General features: G+C 43.6%; 1 protein-coding gene across 5 annotated transcripts in view; it reads left to right on the top strand.

The window, feature by feature from the left end:
* PCGF5 (polycomb group ring finger 5) overlaps positions 1–15475 on the top strand; it is a 115040-nt gene that overhangs the window by 43270 nt on the left and 56295 nt on the right. For 3 of the 5 annotated variants that reach the window (XM_018041381.1, XM_018041377.1, XM_018041380.1), the window contains exon 1: positions 13731–13903. The exons of the other annotated variants lie outside the window; for them this stretch is intronic. The gene's annotated coding sequence lies outside the window, so the exon portion shown is untranslated. Of the gene's footprint in view, positions 1–13730; positions 13904–15475 lie in introns of those variants that run through there. 5 annotated transcript variants of the gene reach the window in all.

Raw genomic sequence — 15475 nt, 5'->3', positions numbered from 1 at the left:
CGTGGGATCATCCAGGCAAGAACACTGGAATGCGTTGCCATGACCTCCTCCAAGGGATCTTCCCAACCCAGGGATCCAACCCAGGTCTCCCACACTGCAGGCAAATTCTTTACTGTCTGAGCCACCTGTATACATGTATGTTAATGTAAATGTGTATCAAGTAACCTCTGTAACTATGTGGATATATGTAATACAGATTAGTTCTATGCCAGATATTGTAAGTATTAATCTATGTCAGATTCCTTTGAACTGATCAGAAAGAATATCTCGAGTTAAGTACAATATAACCCAGTTTTAAAATAACCATTTTGGCTTATACACTTGGGAAATTACGTTAATAATAATATGAATGGGGATTCACTAGCCTTCCCTTAGCTTTCTCTCAGCTCCATTCATATACCACATGTTTCTCCACACGTGTTAGCCTTCTGGTGAGTCCATTCATCTGGTTTTCCATCACAGCTGTCTGCAAATCAGTGCTACTAGAATACAGTATCCAGTTCAACTGGATTCTCAGTGCTGGGTTCTTTAAAAATCCTTCTGTCTGTGCCTGAACAAATTCTCTCTCATTTCCTGTAGCCATCCTCTTAAATGTGATCACTGTCCTTAACTTCTTTAACCCGGTGGAAGCTGAGCTGTAGTCCCCTCTGGTGGAAGCATCCCCGGAGAGGATCTCCCTCCCCTGAAACCTGCCCTTCAGGAGCCGCTGCTCCCGTCTCTGCACCTCGTCACATGACCATCTTCCCTCTGTGCACCTGTGTCTTCATGTGATGCTCTCCCTGTCTGTCTGTCTCCTTTCCTTATAAGGACACACTAGTCCTATTAAATTAAAAGCCCCACTACTCTAGTACGACCTCATTGTACTCGGTGATACCTTCAAAGACCTTTTCTGACTGGAAAATGTCCGTTTTCATTCCAATCCCAAAGAAAGGCAATGCCAAAGAATGTTCAGACTAATGCACAATTGCATTCATCTCACATGCTAGCAAAGTAATGCTCCAGTTTCTCCAAGCCAGGCTTAAATAGTATGTGAACTGTGAACTTCCAGTTTCTCAAGCTGGATTTAGAAAAGGCAGAGGAACCAGAGATCAAATTGCCAACATCCATTGGATCATAGACAAAGCAAGAGAGTTCCAGAAAAATATCTACTTCTGCTTTATTGACTATGCCAGAGCCTCTGACTGTGTGGATCACAACAAACTGTGGAAAATTCTTAAAGAGATGGGAGACCACCTGACCTGCCTCCTGAGAAATCTGTATGCAAGTCAAGAAGCAACAGTTAGAACTGGACATGGAGCAACAGACTGGTTCCAAACTGGGAAAGGAGTACGTCAGGGTGGTATATTGTCAATCTGCTATTTTAACATGTTCAGAATACATCATGTAAAATGCCCGGTTGGATGAAGCACAAGCTGGAATCAAGATTCCTGGGAGAAATATCAATAACCTCAGATACACAGATAACACCACCGTTATGGCAGAAAGCAAAGAAGAACTAAAGAGCCTCTTGATGAAAATAAAAGGAGAATGAAAACACTAGCTTAAAATTCAACATACAGAAAACTAAGGCCATAGCATCCGGTCCCATGACTTCATGGCAAATCGATGGGGAAACAACAGAAAACAGTGACAGACTTTATTTCCTTGGGCTCCACAGTCACTGCGGATGGTGACTGCAGCCTTGAAATTAAAAGATGCTTGCTCCTTGGAAGAAAAGTTATGACCAACCTAGACAGCATATTAAAAAGCAGAGACATTATTTTGCTGACAGAGGTTTGTCTAGTCAAAGGTATGGTTTTCCCAGTAGTCATGTGTGGATGTGAGAGCTGAACTATAAAGAAAGCTGAGCGCCAAAGAATTGATGCTTTTGAACTGTGGTGTTGGAGGAGACTCTTGAGAGTCCCTTGGACTGCAAGGAGGTGCAAGCAGTCCATCCTAAAGGAAATCCGTCCTGAATATTCATTAGAAAAACTGATGCTGAAGCTGGGACTCCAGTACTTTGGCCACCTCATGCGAAGAACTGACTCATTTGAAGAGACCCTGATGCTGGGAAGGATTGAAGGCAGGAGGAAAAGGGGACGAAAGAGGATGAGATGGTTGGATGGCATCACCGACTCTATGGGCATGAGTTTGAGCAAGCTCCGGGAGTTGATGGACAGGGAAGCTTGGTGTGCTGCAGTCCGTGGGGTCACAATGAGTTGGACACAACTGGGCAATTGAACTGAACTGAGTCATATTAAATTAAGAGCCCTGCTACTCTAGTATGACCTCATTGTACTTGGTGATACTTTCAAAGACCTCTTCTCCAAATTAAGTCATAGTCACAGAAAAAAATAAAAGTTGAGAGTTTTGTATTTGTATTTTTTATGTGTATCTTTTGGGGCATACAATTCAACCCTTAGCAGGCATTTAGAAGAAATCTGTGCAGATATAAAACATGTAATATTTAACCCTTAATGTGGAATATTTAAATAATGAGGTTAATGAGTAAAGTATAAAAGTGAGAAATATCCATATTGTTGTTGAGTATGGATATTATAAATATCAACTTTTAAAAGTTAAATTCTATGTATCCAGTTTTATTAATGACTAGTGTTTATTGTTGGATACTTCCGAAGTGAACTAACTTGTATAAAGTATAAATTCAGTTTCTAATTACAGAAATTCTTTCTTTTGCTGGTAGAAGTGAGTACTTCACTTAAAACTTCAGACTTCACAGGTAAAGAGGGTTAAAGAACAAATTGTTCAGGAACTCCACTGTAAAGGAAATGGTGATCTGCTAATTTATAATCATCATATTCCAATTAACTTCCTTGTCGGTGTTCATGATAAGTATCATCCTCTGAAATTTTAAGAAGTGAAACACCATTGTAAGTTGTTCAAATCAAGAACAATTCTTGACAAAATTTACCTTTTAAAAACGTAAGCAAATACATGTAATTACATCTCTTCCTTGGACTGCAGTGTTCTTAATTTGGTAAATTAAAATGCCAGCATTCACACGATCTAATGTCAAAACCTCCCCTGTTGTAATTCTACAATGTAGGTAGTGAATGGTGCTCAGTCTTAATGACTTACGTGAAAAGTACTTTGCAACTCTTTCCCCCCCTCACAGATCCTTCTTGATTTACATGCAACACTCGTCCGAAAAGCTTCAGGGGGCCGAGTATCATCAGTACTCAAGCTGTGTAAATTTCTCTGTTTAGCATCTGTAGAAGTGGAAGCATCTCTCCTCTCCTTAGGCTGTGAGGCCAGATCTAGTTCCCATAGACACAGTATCCTGATTTCAAACGTGCTGTCGCTCCTTGCAGCTGTTGTCCTTCAAAGGTCTATGGAGATGGGAAGGTGAATGCTCACCATCCTGCCATTCAGGGCTGCTTCTGCGACCAGGGTCCAGGCTACTGAGGCTGGAGATGACATGTACACACACTCTCCAGCATGGCTTCCCCAGGTCAGGCCAGCTCGCAGCACCGTCTATCAGTATGCAAGCAGAAAGCTTACCCCTCGAAGTCCTGTGTTTTCTCTTAGGTCAGCACCCTAGAATCCCAGGCAGAATGGGGAAATCCTTTCTCTTTAAATGCCACCATGACTGTTCGGTGCTTTGAAGTCAGAGTTGAGGGACTAAGCCCTGCTCTTTGGCAAACAGGAGAGAATGTTTTTGTTTAATATCCTTCTTCTCTTTGTTGGTAAACTTTCTCCATCGTAACTAAGGAGAAATATCTGATTATGCAGATCTTTACAGAGAAGAATAAAAGATTGTTTCTAACTCTCCTGGCTGTTTGATGATGATAATAGTGATGAGGACGACTCCCTTCTATTAGTTTAGCCACTGTATCCTACTCATTCCTGGAAAATAGCGGAAATTTTGATTTAAGATGTTGCACCTGGTTTGAGACTGTCATCAAAAGCTTATTGAAACTATAGAAGTTTTCAACCTTGGGATATAGGGAACTTTTTAATTGCTATTATCTGTTCATGGAGCCTTGCAGGCTACAGTCCATAGCGTTGCAAAAGAGTTGGACACAACTTAGTGACTAAACAACAACAGTAAAATGCATGTTCACAGAGATATTCTTTGGGTAAGGAGCTGGCAAACTGTAGCCCAAGGGCTACATCTGGCTACCTGCCTGTTTCTATTTATTTTCTTTATTGAAAAGTTTTATTGGAAGATAGCTACATCCATTTGTTTACATACTGTCTTTGGCAGCCTTTGCCCTGTATGGGCAGAGTTATGTGGTTGTGACAGAAATCACATGGCCCACAAGGCCTAAAATGTTCCCTCCTGACCCATTACAGATGCAGTTCGCTCTGGGTAATGCTCCCAAATTGTACAACCATTATTAAAGATCTTCAAGGCCCATTAGAGATGATGTATCCCAAGTCTAAAGTGGTTTTATAGATGGGTCATGAAGCAAGCCGTTGATTATGGCTCATGAAGTGAGTTGTCAAGGATCTTACTGTTTGCTGGTGACTTCTTTTTCCTTTTTTAAAAAAGGAAGATTTTTCTTCCCAGAACTTTTAAAACATTATGATAAAATAAACATAATGCAAATTTTACCATTCAGTCTTTTTTTAAGTGTACAGTTCCATGGCATTAAAAACATTCATATTATTGTACTGCCGTTACCACCGTCCATCTCTGAAACTTTTTCCATCTTGGGATCCCCAACTGAAATTCTGTACCCATTAAATAACCTTTTGTTCCCATTGCTCCCCATCCACCCAGCCCCAAGCCTTAGGCAACCCCTATTGTACTTTGTATCTTTACATTTGACTACTTCTCTTCTTGAACTATCAAGAACAGCTTATCACAGCCTCTGAGACTGTTAAAGGGTGTATTGCCATGAAGTCCTTTGTGACTACCTTATCCATAACTTTTTAATTGAAAGAACTATGCTTTACAGAAACTGGAAAGTCCTAGCCTTTCTCCTGACTGATTCACTACCGCTTGTCTTAGGGTAACCTGATCAACTTAATATCCGAGAGTATGCCCAGGTCACTCTGTTGAAGTCTTACATAAAACTCTATACTGCTGTGTACATCCTGTTTCTTAATTTCATCTTGGTGAGTAAATTAAGCCCTGATTTCCATATTTTACACATTTGCCACTTAGAGAGTAATCTTGCTTTAAAATTCTTGCAGGAGGAGGAGGGGCACTGGGCAGCAAAGTTAGGTGACTAACTGTTGCCTCCGTGTGCACCCTAAAAGAAAGTAAATTGTGTGAAGGCATTTGTTTGAAGTATTTGTTTGTCGTCAGGCCTTAAATTACATCTCATGGTTCATTGTTTCATCCAGGATAGGAAATTCTTAAAGTTAATTCAGTAAGTGTTTGTTAGCTTTACTTACATCATCTCATATATAATCTCATATATATCATCTCATATATAATGCATAAGTGTGCATTACTTATATCATCTCATTAATCCTCATAAAAACTCCTCAGAGTTGCATACTTCTATAATATCCATTTAAGTGGTGAGGAAATTGAGTCCGAAAACAGTTCTTTTTCCTAAAACATAGAGCTAGTGTGAGATTGTGCCAGAATTTCAACACAGGCAGTTTGGTCGCAAAGTCAGAATTCATTTATCTGTTTGTACATTCCTTCATCCTTTCCCTCCATTCAACATGTTCAACAAATATTTAATGAGAGTCTGTTATGTTTTAGACTTTTTTTTTTTTTTTTGGCCGCCCAGCATGGCATGCAGGATCTTAACTTTGATCAGGGATTGAACCATGCCCCTGGCAGTGGAAGTAAAGAATCTTAACCAACCTGGTCTAAGCACTGAACTGCCAGGGAAGTCCCATATCATGTTTTAGATTTGATTCAAGGGATACAGCAGTAATGATAAAGTCCTGGTTAAGTGGGGTTGCTGCTGCTGCTGCTTCTAAGTCGCTTCAGTCGCGTCCGACTCTGTGCGACCCCACAGACGGCAGCCCACCAGGCTCCCTCGTCCCTGGGATTCTCCAGGCAAGAACACTGGAGTGGGTTGCCATTTCCTTCTCCAGTGCATGAAAGTGAAAAGGGAAAGTGAAGTCGCTCAGTCATGTCTGACTCTTAGCGATCCCATGGACTGCAGCCCACCAGGCTCCTCTGTCCATGGGATTTTCCAGGCAAGAGTGCTGGAGTGGGGTGCCATTGCCTGCTCCTAAGTGGGGTTATGCTCTGTTAACTGTTTTCTCTGCAGCCATCTTTTCTTCTCATTCATCGTCTGATCAAAGATGCTTTGATACTGGTGCCTTTTTCAGCTTCTTTATTTAGAAGGTATCAAGGGAAGTTTTGATAACTGGCAGGAGTTTTTCCGGTCATCTGGGAGAACTCCTTTCAACAGACAAACTAAGGAACCATTGAAGACAAGCAGTGTCTCTCTCCTGCTGAACTATCAAGAACAACTTATCACAGCCTCTGAGACTGTTCTAGGGTTTATCACCCTGAAGGTCATGAGTTAAGAATGTCTATCTAATACTATAGCTAATCCACTCCTCACTTGTCCCACTTTAATTTAGGCCAGTTTTCTTTTAGCATTTCCACAAACTTGTCCAAAAATTAATCAGTATCTTAGCCATTAAGTCTTTGAGTAGTCGAATACAGTATGAAGACTAATTTGCCTTTTGTTTTCAAAGGCGTTTTTTTGTATTTCGTCCAAGATGGAATTGTGAAGCTCAGGCAAGAGGGGTGTCTTTGGTTTTTTGACATCCTCCTCTTTCAGATCCACTTTCCTACTCCTGCTGCCTCCCCGGCCTCCCAGCCAGCAGAGTGTTACAGTTTTATAGTTCAGGTCAGTTGCTCAGTTGTGTCCGACTCTTTGCGACCTCATGGACTGCAGCACACCAGGCTTCCCTGTCCATCACCATCTCACAGAGCTTGCTCAAACCATGTCCATTGAGTCGGCGATGCCATCCAACCATCTCATCCTTTGTCGTCCCCTTCTACCTTCAGTCTTTCCCAGCATCAGGGTCTTTTTCAGTGAATCAGTTCACATCAGGTGGCCAAAGGATTCGAGCTTCAGCTTCAGCATCAGTCCTTCCAATGAATATTCAGGGTGGATTTCCTTTTGGATTGAATGGTTTGATCTCCTTGCAGTGCAAGAGACTCTCAAGAGTCTTCAACACCACAGTTACCCTGCTAAAGTGTTAGCTCTTAACCAAAGATTCATGTCCTTCCTGTGTCTTCTCCCTGCCTGCAGACTGAGAGTCCTACTAATCCTCGTTAGCTGAGAACCGATAGCTGGAGATGGTTCATAACGGCCTAACTATGACCCTGGCCTGGAATATTTGCTCTTTAATGGAAAACATTTTTTGCTACGCCTTCATTCCAGAGGAGTGAATAAAGATTTAACATACCCATTCTACAATGTTGAACTAACCCAAATTGCTAACCATTTTTGTAGAACTAGTTTTCTTTGTACTACTTTGAATTGCTCAGTGAAATATTTAAGTTTCCCCATTTTGTTTTGAAATATTGAGTGTGTTGAGTATTGAGTTCAGAGGAGGGAGTGCTTTCTGACCACCGCATGCCTGAGTTTATTCTGTGTGCTGGTTCCATTGCCCCGCCAGGAGTGTCTCATTCATTCTACCAACATTCTTGGGTACACTTACTGTCAGGACTTTGTTGAGTGGGACAGAATTACTAGGTACTCTTCATCTGCTGGTGGTCCACACAGTTCCTACTTAAACTTTACATTTTTGTAGTCCTTTACAGGTTACAATTTATTAAAAATTTTCTCACTTATTTCATCTTATATATGCTCATTATAACAATGCACAAGTATAAAAAAAAATCTTCCCGATGCGCCAGTGGTTAAGAGACTATTAGTCCCAATTTTCGTAAGAAGCAGATAAAGCCAAGGGAAGTTACGAGATTTGCCCTTACTGCAAAGCCGGGCTCTCTGGGTGCAGTATCCTTTTCTAAACCACAGCTACCTATGAAGTTAGGACTTTTTCGATTCATGTGCCTACTTTTCTCTGGTATGAATGTTCTGTCACTAAGTTTATACATTGCATTTGCCCCAGTTGAGTTTCGTATGCTTTTTTTTTCTTGATAGAATATTTTTCCCCTAACTTTTCCATAATCACTCCTAACTTAGAATCATCTACATTCAAATTTGATGACATACTCTATGCTTCTGTATTTAGGTCCTTTGTCCATTTATGATCTTTGGGGATTTAATCTGACCTTTCAAAGTAACAGTTGTGATTCTATACTGATGTTTTAAAATATGGTAGCCCTGATGATTGGAGTAAATCCAGTTTTCACATACAGTCTGTACCTATTCTAGTTCCAACTTCTGTTCTTCCAGTTGAAGTAGAACTTGCTCCGGCCAACTGTTGACATCACAGTAAAGAAAATAGAGCCAGTTTTATCTGCCTCTCAAGGGGAAAAATGTGGTTGGTTTGTCTCTTTAGCATAGTGTATCTAAAGCACTTTAAAATATTTATTTAGCTAGTTGCACAGTCTTTAGCAGACTGATCTTATCTCTATTCCTAATGCTATTTATCTGTACTCACTTTTAGTATTTTGACTTAATTCTCTTTTTGTCTCTGGCTTTCTCATTTATTGTTAATATCCATAGTTTTTGGTATTTTGCCTTACTATCACTGTCTTTGTAACTGGCCAAATCTTAAGCATGTAGGGCTAGTTTTTGACCACCCATAGTATTTCCTCTTTCAACTGGAGATTTTGTCATTTGATTCTTTCATCTAACACTTCATTAGTAAATGAGGTGTATTACTCTATAATCGTTTCTTGTGCGTAAGTCTCTCTCTCTACTGCTTGGTGTGACTTTAATTAGTAGTTCTGGAGGGCGGTGATAAACATATCCTTTGTAAGGATCCCTTCAAGAAGAAATCTCCCTCCCCACAAATACACAGAATATCTTTGTGTGCACTTACCCAGTTTTTCGGTCAATATTTATTTGAATGATTACTGTTTGTCATCCCCTGTGCTAGGGATGCACAGTCAAGTGACAGATCCACAGGGCCTGCACACTAGCAGGAGGCTCAGACAAGTCAGCCAGGTAGTACAGTTCAGTGTAGCATGGGGCTTGAGAGAATAAGCACGAGCTGTGTGTTCTCCCTCTCTCGTATATATATATATATGCTTCTCTTGTGGCTCAGCTGGTAAAGAATCTGCCTGCAATGTGGGAGACCTGCACACCCACACACCCACACACACACCCACACCCACACACACCCACACACACGAGTTGGGCAGATTTAGCAAGGATCAGGAGGGGACTGAGATGGGATAGGGACAGGATTCTTATTTGAAAGAATAAAGCTCATCCCTAGCTAGAGTGTTGGAGAAGGCAATGGCACCCCACTCCAGTACTCCTGCCTGGAAAATCCCATGGACAGAGGAGCCTGGTGGGCTGCAGTCCATGGGGTCACTAAGAGTCGGACACAACTGAGCGACTTCCCTTTCACTTTTCACTTTCATGCATTGGAGAAGGAAATGGCCACCCACTCCAGTGTTCTTGCCCGGAGAATCCCAGGGATGGGGGAGCCTGGTGGGCTGCCACCTATGGGGTCGCACAGAGTCCACATGACTAAAGCGACTTAGCAGCAGTAGCAGCAGCTAGCTAGAGGGTAAAAAGGTTCATTATGGCTGCAGCATGGAGTTCAGTGTAGAGGCTGCAGAAGTAACAGGGTTATGGGATGGGCTTATTAGGTGTTTGGGCTTTAATCTTAGGGACAAAGGATTTTTTTAAGTCAGGGAGCAGCATGATCAAATTTTTAGTTGGCAAGGGTCCTCTGCTGTGCTCTGGAGAATGGTTTGGCAGAGAAGAGCTGTAGGAAGACCGCTTAAGAGTTCACTGAAGTAATGATGGGTGGATATGATGGTGATCTGGACCAGGGTAGGTTAAGTGGAAGGATTCAGGAGACATTTAGCAGAGAGAGTCCTTGAGAGTTATTGATTACAAGGGAGGGGTACATTAAGGGAAAAAGATGGTGAAGGGTGGTGAGAAGTCCTTCAGTTCTGTGTTCCTTCCCATTCCTCCATCATTGATTTTAGGCAGTCATAGATTTTGAGCTGTAATCTCCATGGCCATAAAATAAATACATTGAGGCCCAATAGGACACTTTAAATTTTAATGTTTTCTGAAATCTTTGTGGGATGACTGTTAGATTACAGAGGGTAGTTTTATGTCAGAGATATTCTATGTTCAAAGCTTAAATAGCATACTTAGGTACATAAAATAATTTGCAATAATGGAAAAGTCATCTTGTTTAATATTTCAGGGAAATAAAGATATAACTTTATTTTTAAAATGTTATGCTGTTAAACATCTGTTCACTGATGATATATTAGACAAGAAAGGAATGTGAACTTTTCAGTACAGAATTGCCCATCCATAGCCCAGCCTGAACCGAAATAAAAATCTATACCTAAAAGTATAAAGTAATGGAAACATTTCTTAGGTATACAGATAGCCCCAAGTAGTTCCAAGGGTTGTCAGGAGCCAAGTTGTTATTTGTGGTTTTCCGGAAGAATCTGGATCAGTGATCAAGTGAAACAAGTTATTGCTGTGTGATTTTTCTCCTTTGATGGGAAATCACCAGTGACCAGTTCACTCCTAAGTACACTGTATTCATTATTTCCCTTCCTCCTTTCATTTATAAAGTTTCTTTCTTTTTTTAAAAGTTTTTTTTTTTTTTTTTAACTGCTGCTGCTGCTGCTAAGTCGCTTCAGTTGTGTTCGACTCTGTGCGACCCCATAGACGGCAGCCCACCAGGCTCCCCCATCCCTGGGATTCTCCGGGCAAGAACACTGGAGTAGGTTGCCATTTCCTTCTCCAATGCATGAAAGTGAAAAGTGAAAGGGAAGTCGCTCAGTTGTGTCCGACTCTTAGTGACACCATGGACTGCAGCCCACCAGGCTCCTCCATCCGTGGGATTTCCCAGGCAGGAGTACTGGAGTGGGTTTTTTAACCTAACCCCTCTTAAATTCTTGGGTTTAAGAAGTTCTCTTAGGATGTGTAAGTAATATGTGCCTTCGTTTTGATCGTGACCAAAATCAGCTATGTGATGATGAATTTGCCACTTCTCAGGATCTTGGCTTCTGCATCTGTAAAGTGAGAAAGCTCAAGTAGATCAGTGGTAAGGGGACCTCAGCTATCTGCCTTTTCTCTTTCTTGGTCCTGTATATTTAGTTGTTCCAAGGCCTTTGTCTACTTGAACGTCCCTCTGGTTTTTGATATTCGTTATCAGAGCTATACTGAGGCTTCTATGTCTCAAGACTGTATTGTTGCAGTCCCCACAGTCAGAACCAAAGGACCAAGAGATGAGTTACTAGAAGGCAGTCTGACGGGAGGAGAAGCAACAGAGCAGCTAGAAGTCTATGTTTAAATGCTTAGAACTTATACATGAATTGGGACACTGGCCACTTCTCAACATTCCCTCTCACCATTTCTTTTTTTTACCCAACAAATGTTTGAGTTTTTGTTTTTGCTTTGTGTGTGTGTGTGTGTGTGCATTTTTTTTTCCTTTGAATGAGCAAGGTGAGGTGGTAGCTGAAGAGGGGAAAGGAGAAACTACTGAACACTTCACTAGAAACCATACTGCCTCAAGACACAAAGCGCAGATTTTCTTGCAAAGCTGTCATTCTCTTCCTGCTTCCGAGACCACCATTTGCAGCTTTATTATGAAAACCCTACCTCCATGTCTATCTTCAGCTACTGCTCTATAGCACATTTGTGACCCCGTCTCCATTGTTAGCATAAATCCTACTATCCAGCCACACATTCATTTCCTCAGGGAATGCCAGTTAACCCCACTTAGTGCTGATAGCATCACCGACTCAATGGATATGAATTTGACAAACTCTGGGAGAGAGTGGAGGACATGAGAACCTGGTGTGCTGCCCATGGGGTTGCAAAGAGTTGGACATGACTTACTGTGAACAACAACACACTTGATCACCAATCACACTTACATTCCCAGGACTTCATTAAGTGCTAGTCTTTAAAAATACATTTAAAATAAATTCAGATGCAAATTAGGAAGATAGCAAGTCATAGTGTATATGTTGTAGTATTCAATGTATACAATAGTATCTTCTATTTTAAAAATACACTAGAAATAGGGTGACTTTTCACATATCCATATGTATAATGAGTTTTCAGGATGAACTATCTGCAGAGCCGTCCAGCAGCTGTAAAGTCATCTTACAGGACGTATATTCGTTGCTCAGTGTGATTGCCAGGACTTACTGAAGTTGATCCCAGCTTGGAAATTGGCATGTATACTTTTCTAAAGTGGTTCTTCTGAGGAATATGAAAATGTGGTCACTGGAAACTGTTTCAGAAAATCTGTTGCTCTTGCTATGATATTAAAATGGTAATTTTTAAAGGTTGCATTCATGCTACCTTAGTTTAATTATAAATTGGCTATTTTGTGAAAGCTGTCTTGTCACTCAGTGCATTTTTGACTTGAAATGTATCTTTGAACGTCTGTCTGCCGCCAGATGAACAGCCATTGGGTTCATTGGTTTGCCACTAGAGCCATCTCCACTCTGGTAGGTAGTAAGTAAGGTGACTCGCTTGGAGGTGAAGGAAATACTCTGCATTAGTTCCCCGCTCCCAGTACTGTCAACTCCTTAGCCATCAGTGCTTTCACTTCTCAGAAGCAAAGATGATGTATGTTATGGCAGTACGTTTTCCTCTTTCTAACACGCAAGATTGGAAGTTGCCTTTGACAGATACCCTTTGGGATGTTCTTTTGAACTTTTGTTTTACTGGTGGAGACAACACTGATTTGCCTGCTATTTTAGGATTACTGGATTCCAGTCTTCTAAGCAAGGAAGAACCAAGTCTAATTTATGTTTAGCAAAGTACTGGTTTTAGTAGAAATTTATGTTTGTGGAATGCAAAATATTAGGGCTGAATGATTTTGAGAAATCCTTTAGAGTATGCTTTTGAATCAATTTTTTTGCAATGAATGGCCTCTTGTAGTTCTCAGGTCCACTAGAAAGAGAACTGGATCTTTTTGTTTGGAAGCTTGCAAACAAAACTCTACCTTTCCAGTTACATCCCCCACCCCTAGGGTTCTCCTGCTTGCTTACAGTTGTCGGTGGTCCTGATATACACCCACTCCACCCCAAGTACCAAGTTCCTTGCGTGCTAAGTCGCTTCAGCAAGGTCCCACTCTTGGCGACCCCATGGACTGCAGCCCACCAGGCTCCTCTAAATGCTGAAATGGGTCGCTCTGCCCTCCTCCAGGGGATCGTCCCTGACCCAGGGATCGAATCCACGTCTCCCCTGTCTCCTGCATTGGCAGGCGGGTTCTTTACCACTAGCGCCACCTGAGAAGTCCACCAGGTTCCTTAGTGGTTCTTAAATAAGGTGCAAATCAATAGGTCTTGGTCCCCACCGTGGCCTGCGTGGGGCTGGTTTGGGAAAGACGCAGCTGAGTAGACAATTTCTCACAGGGTGACTCATTCTCAGCACTGACCATTGCTTGTAAACCCGCCAGGGAAAATATGCCAGACATTGTTATGATGAAAACAACTGGGAGGGGCTGTTGGTGAGGCGGAAGAACAGACAGAATTTGCTCAAAGCTACCGGGAACCTGGGCGGGCGGGGCTGCCGTGGCACCTGCGAGGAGCGCGGGCCTGCGGGCGTGGCCTGCGGGGGCGGGGCGGGGGCGGGGCCGGCCGGCGGCGCCGGCGGTTGGAAGGGGGTGGAGTTGCCCTTGGAGGCGGCACCGGCCCTGGGCCTGGAGGCCCGCCGCGCCCTATCGGGCCCGAGCCGAGTGGCCCCGCGGAGCGGGCGCGCTCCCGCCTGCAGGGGGAGGGCGGACGGGGCGCGGGGACCGGCCAGGCCGCGGCGGGCGCTGTTTCTCTTTCACTTTCCTTCCCTCTGAGGCCGGCGCGCTGGAGGCAAGGAGCGGCGGCGGCGGCCGCGGGGTAGGTACCCGGGGGGCTGGAGAGCGGTTGAGGGGCCGGAACTCCGGCCGCCCCCGCGCTGCACGCCCAAGTTTGCGCAGAGAGCTGGAGTGGCACCCCCAGGCACCTGCCGCGGCCGACCCCGCCGGGAGCCAGGCGAGCCCCTTGGGGGCGGAGGTGGGGGTGGCCAGCCGGAGTCTGGGAGCTTCGAGGTCGCGCGCTGCGCTTGGGGGGCGGAGAGGGCGGCCAGCGCCAGACCCGGACAGAGGCGGCGCGTCCTCCTCGGCGCAGCTCCGGCCCGGCCCGAGCCGCGCGTCGGCCGAGCCCGGGCCCGCGCACCTGCCGGGCGGGCGGGGCGACTCGTGCTCGGACCGCCCAGGGCAGTGGCTACCGGGTTCTGCCCAGGACGCGGAAAAGTTCCCTCCCGCCCCTGCCGAGTCCCTGCCCGCGCTGGCTTCCTTTAACCGCCGTGGTGACAGGGCTCTGTGGCTTACAATCCTAAAAGCCTCCCTCGGTCGGGACTGTGCATGTCCTCTTTCAGAGGACTTTCTCAGACTTTGGAGCTTCGTGGCAAACGTGTGAGAAAGGCAGGGCCGTTAATCCCGGTGTGTAGAGGAGGAAGCCGAGACCCAGGCACGGCCTTACTGAAGATCGTACAGGGCTAAGGACCAGAACCCAGACCCCTTGCGCAGATACGATGATTACTTGCAGAACCTATTCTGTGCACATACTCAGTGGTACAGTGTCTGCCGATGGAAGGATGGAGTGATGCCTTTTACCTCTTCGGTTGCTTTATACTTAACCTATGAGTTAACAGCTGAAGTAGGAGAAGGTTTTTGTTTACAGAATTAACTTAGGAAGTCCCCACGTTTTTCTCATATTATGTTTCATGTTCTCTGAGGACACGTTTGTTGTAAGAAACATTTAAAACTTTTTAAAGCAACCATGTGGACGAGCCATGCTAGACATTTCTGGGGGAAAAAAAGTTTTTAAAAATGTTAATGACGTTCAGTTTTTATAGTGTGCTAGCTGTATGTATGTTGTCTGATTTCATCGTCCCTGCTGTAGGAGGCTGGCATTCTTTATTTCTTTACTTATGTATTTGACTGTGCCAGGTCTTAGTTGCATCATGCTTGATCGTCAGTTGCAGGATGTGAACTCTTACTTGTGGCTTGTGGGATTTTATTCTGGGACCAAGGATGGAAACCCGGGCCCCCCTGCATTGGGAGTGCAGAGTCTTAGCCACTGGACAATTAGGGAAGTCCCATAGGAGGCTGGCGTTCTTGTTTTCATTTTACAGTTTAAAAAACCCTAAGGCTTAGGTAAGTAACATTGCCCAGGTTGTACATTTACTAAATATGACTGGTATGTATTTAAGGTTTTGCAGTCTAATAGAGGAGATTAAGAATGAAGATAATTGTAAATCACAGAAGAGTCAGACATGACTTAGTAACTAAACAGCAACAGAGGAGCAGGAATCATTGGGTAGAGGGCGTGGAACCTGCAGAATGGACTGTGAAGAGAGTCATCCTTTCAGTTTGCCTGACTGTTGAACAGTGTGTTAAGATCAGCCTGTGGAGGGTCTTTTATGAC

This window comes from Capra hircus, chromosome 26 (genome assembly GCF_001704415.2).
Source record: "Capra hircus breed San Clemente chromosome 26, ASM170441v1, whole genome shotgun sequence".
NCBI lineage: Eukaryota > Metazoa > Chordata > Mammalia > Artiodactyla > Bovidae > Capra > Capra hircus.
Note: the sequence above shows the minus strand (reverse complement) of the source record. Positions and strands in the feature narration are given on the sequence as shown.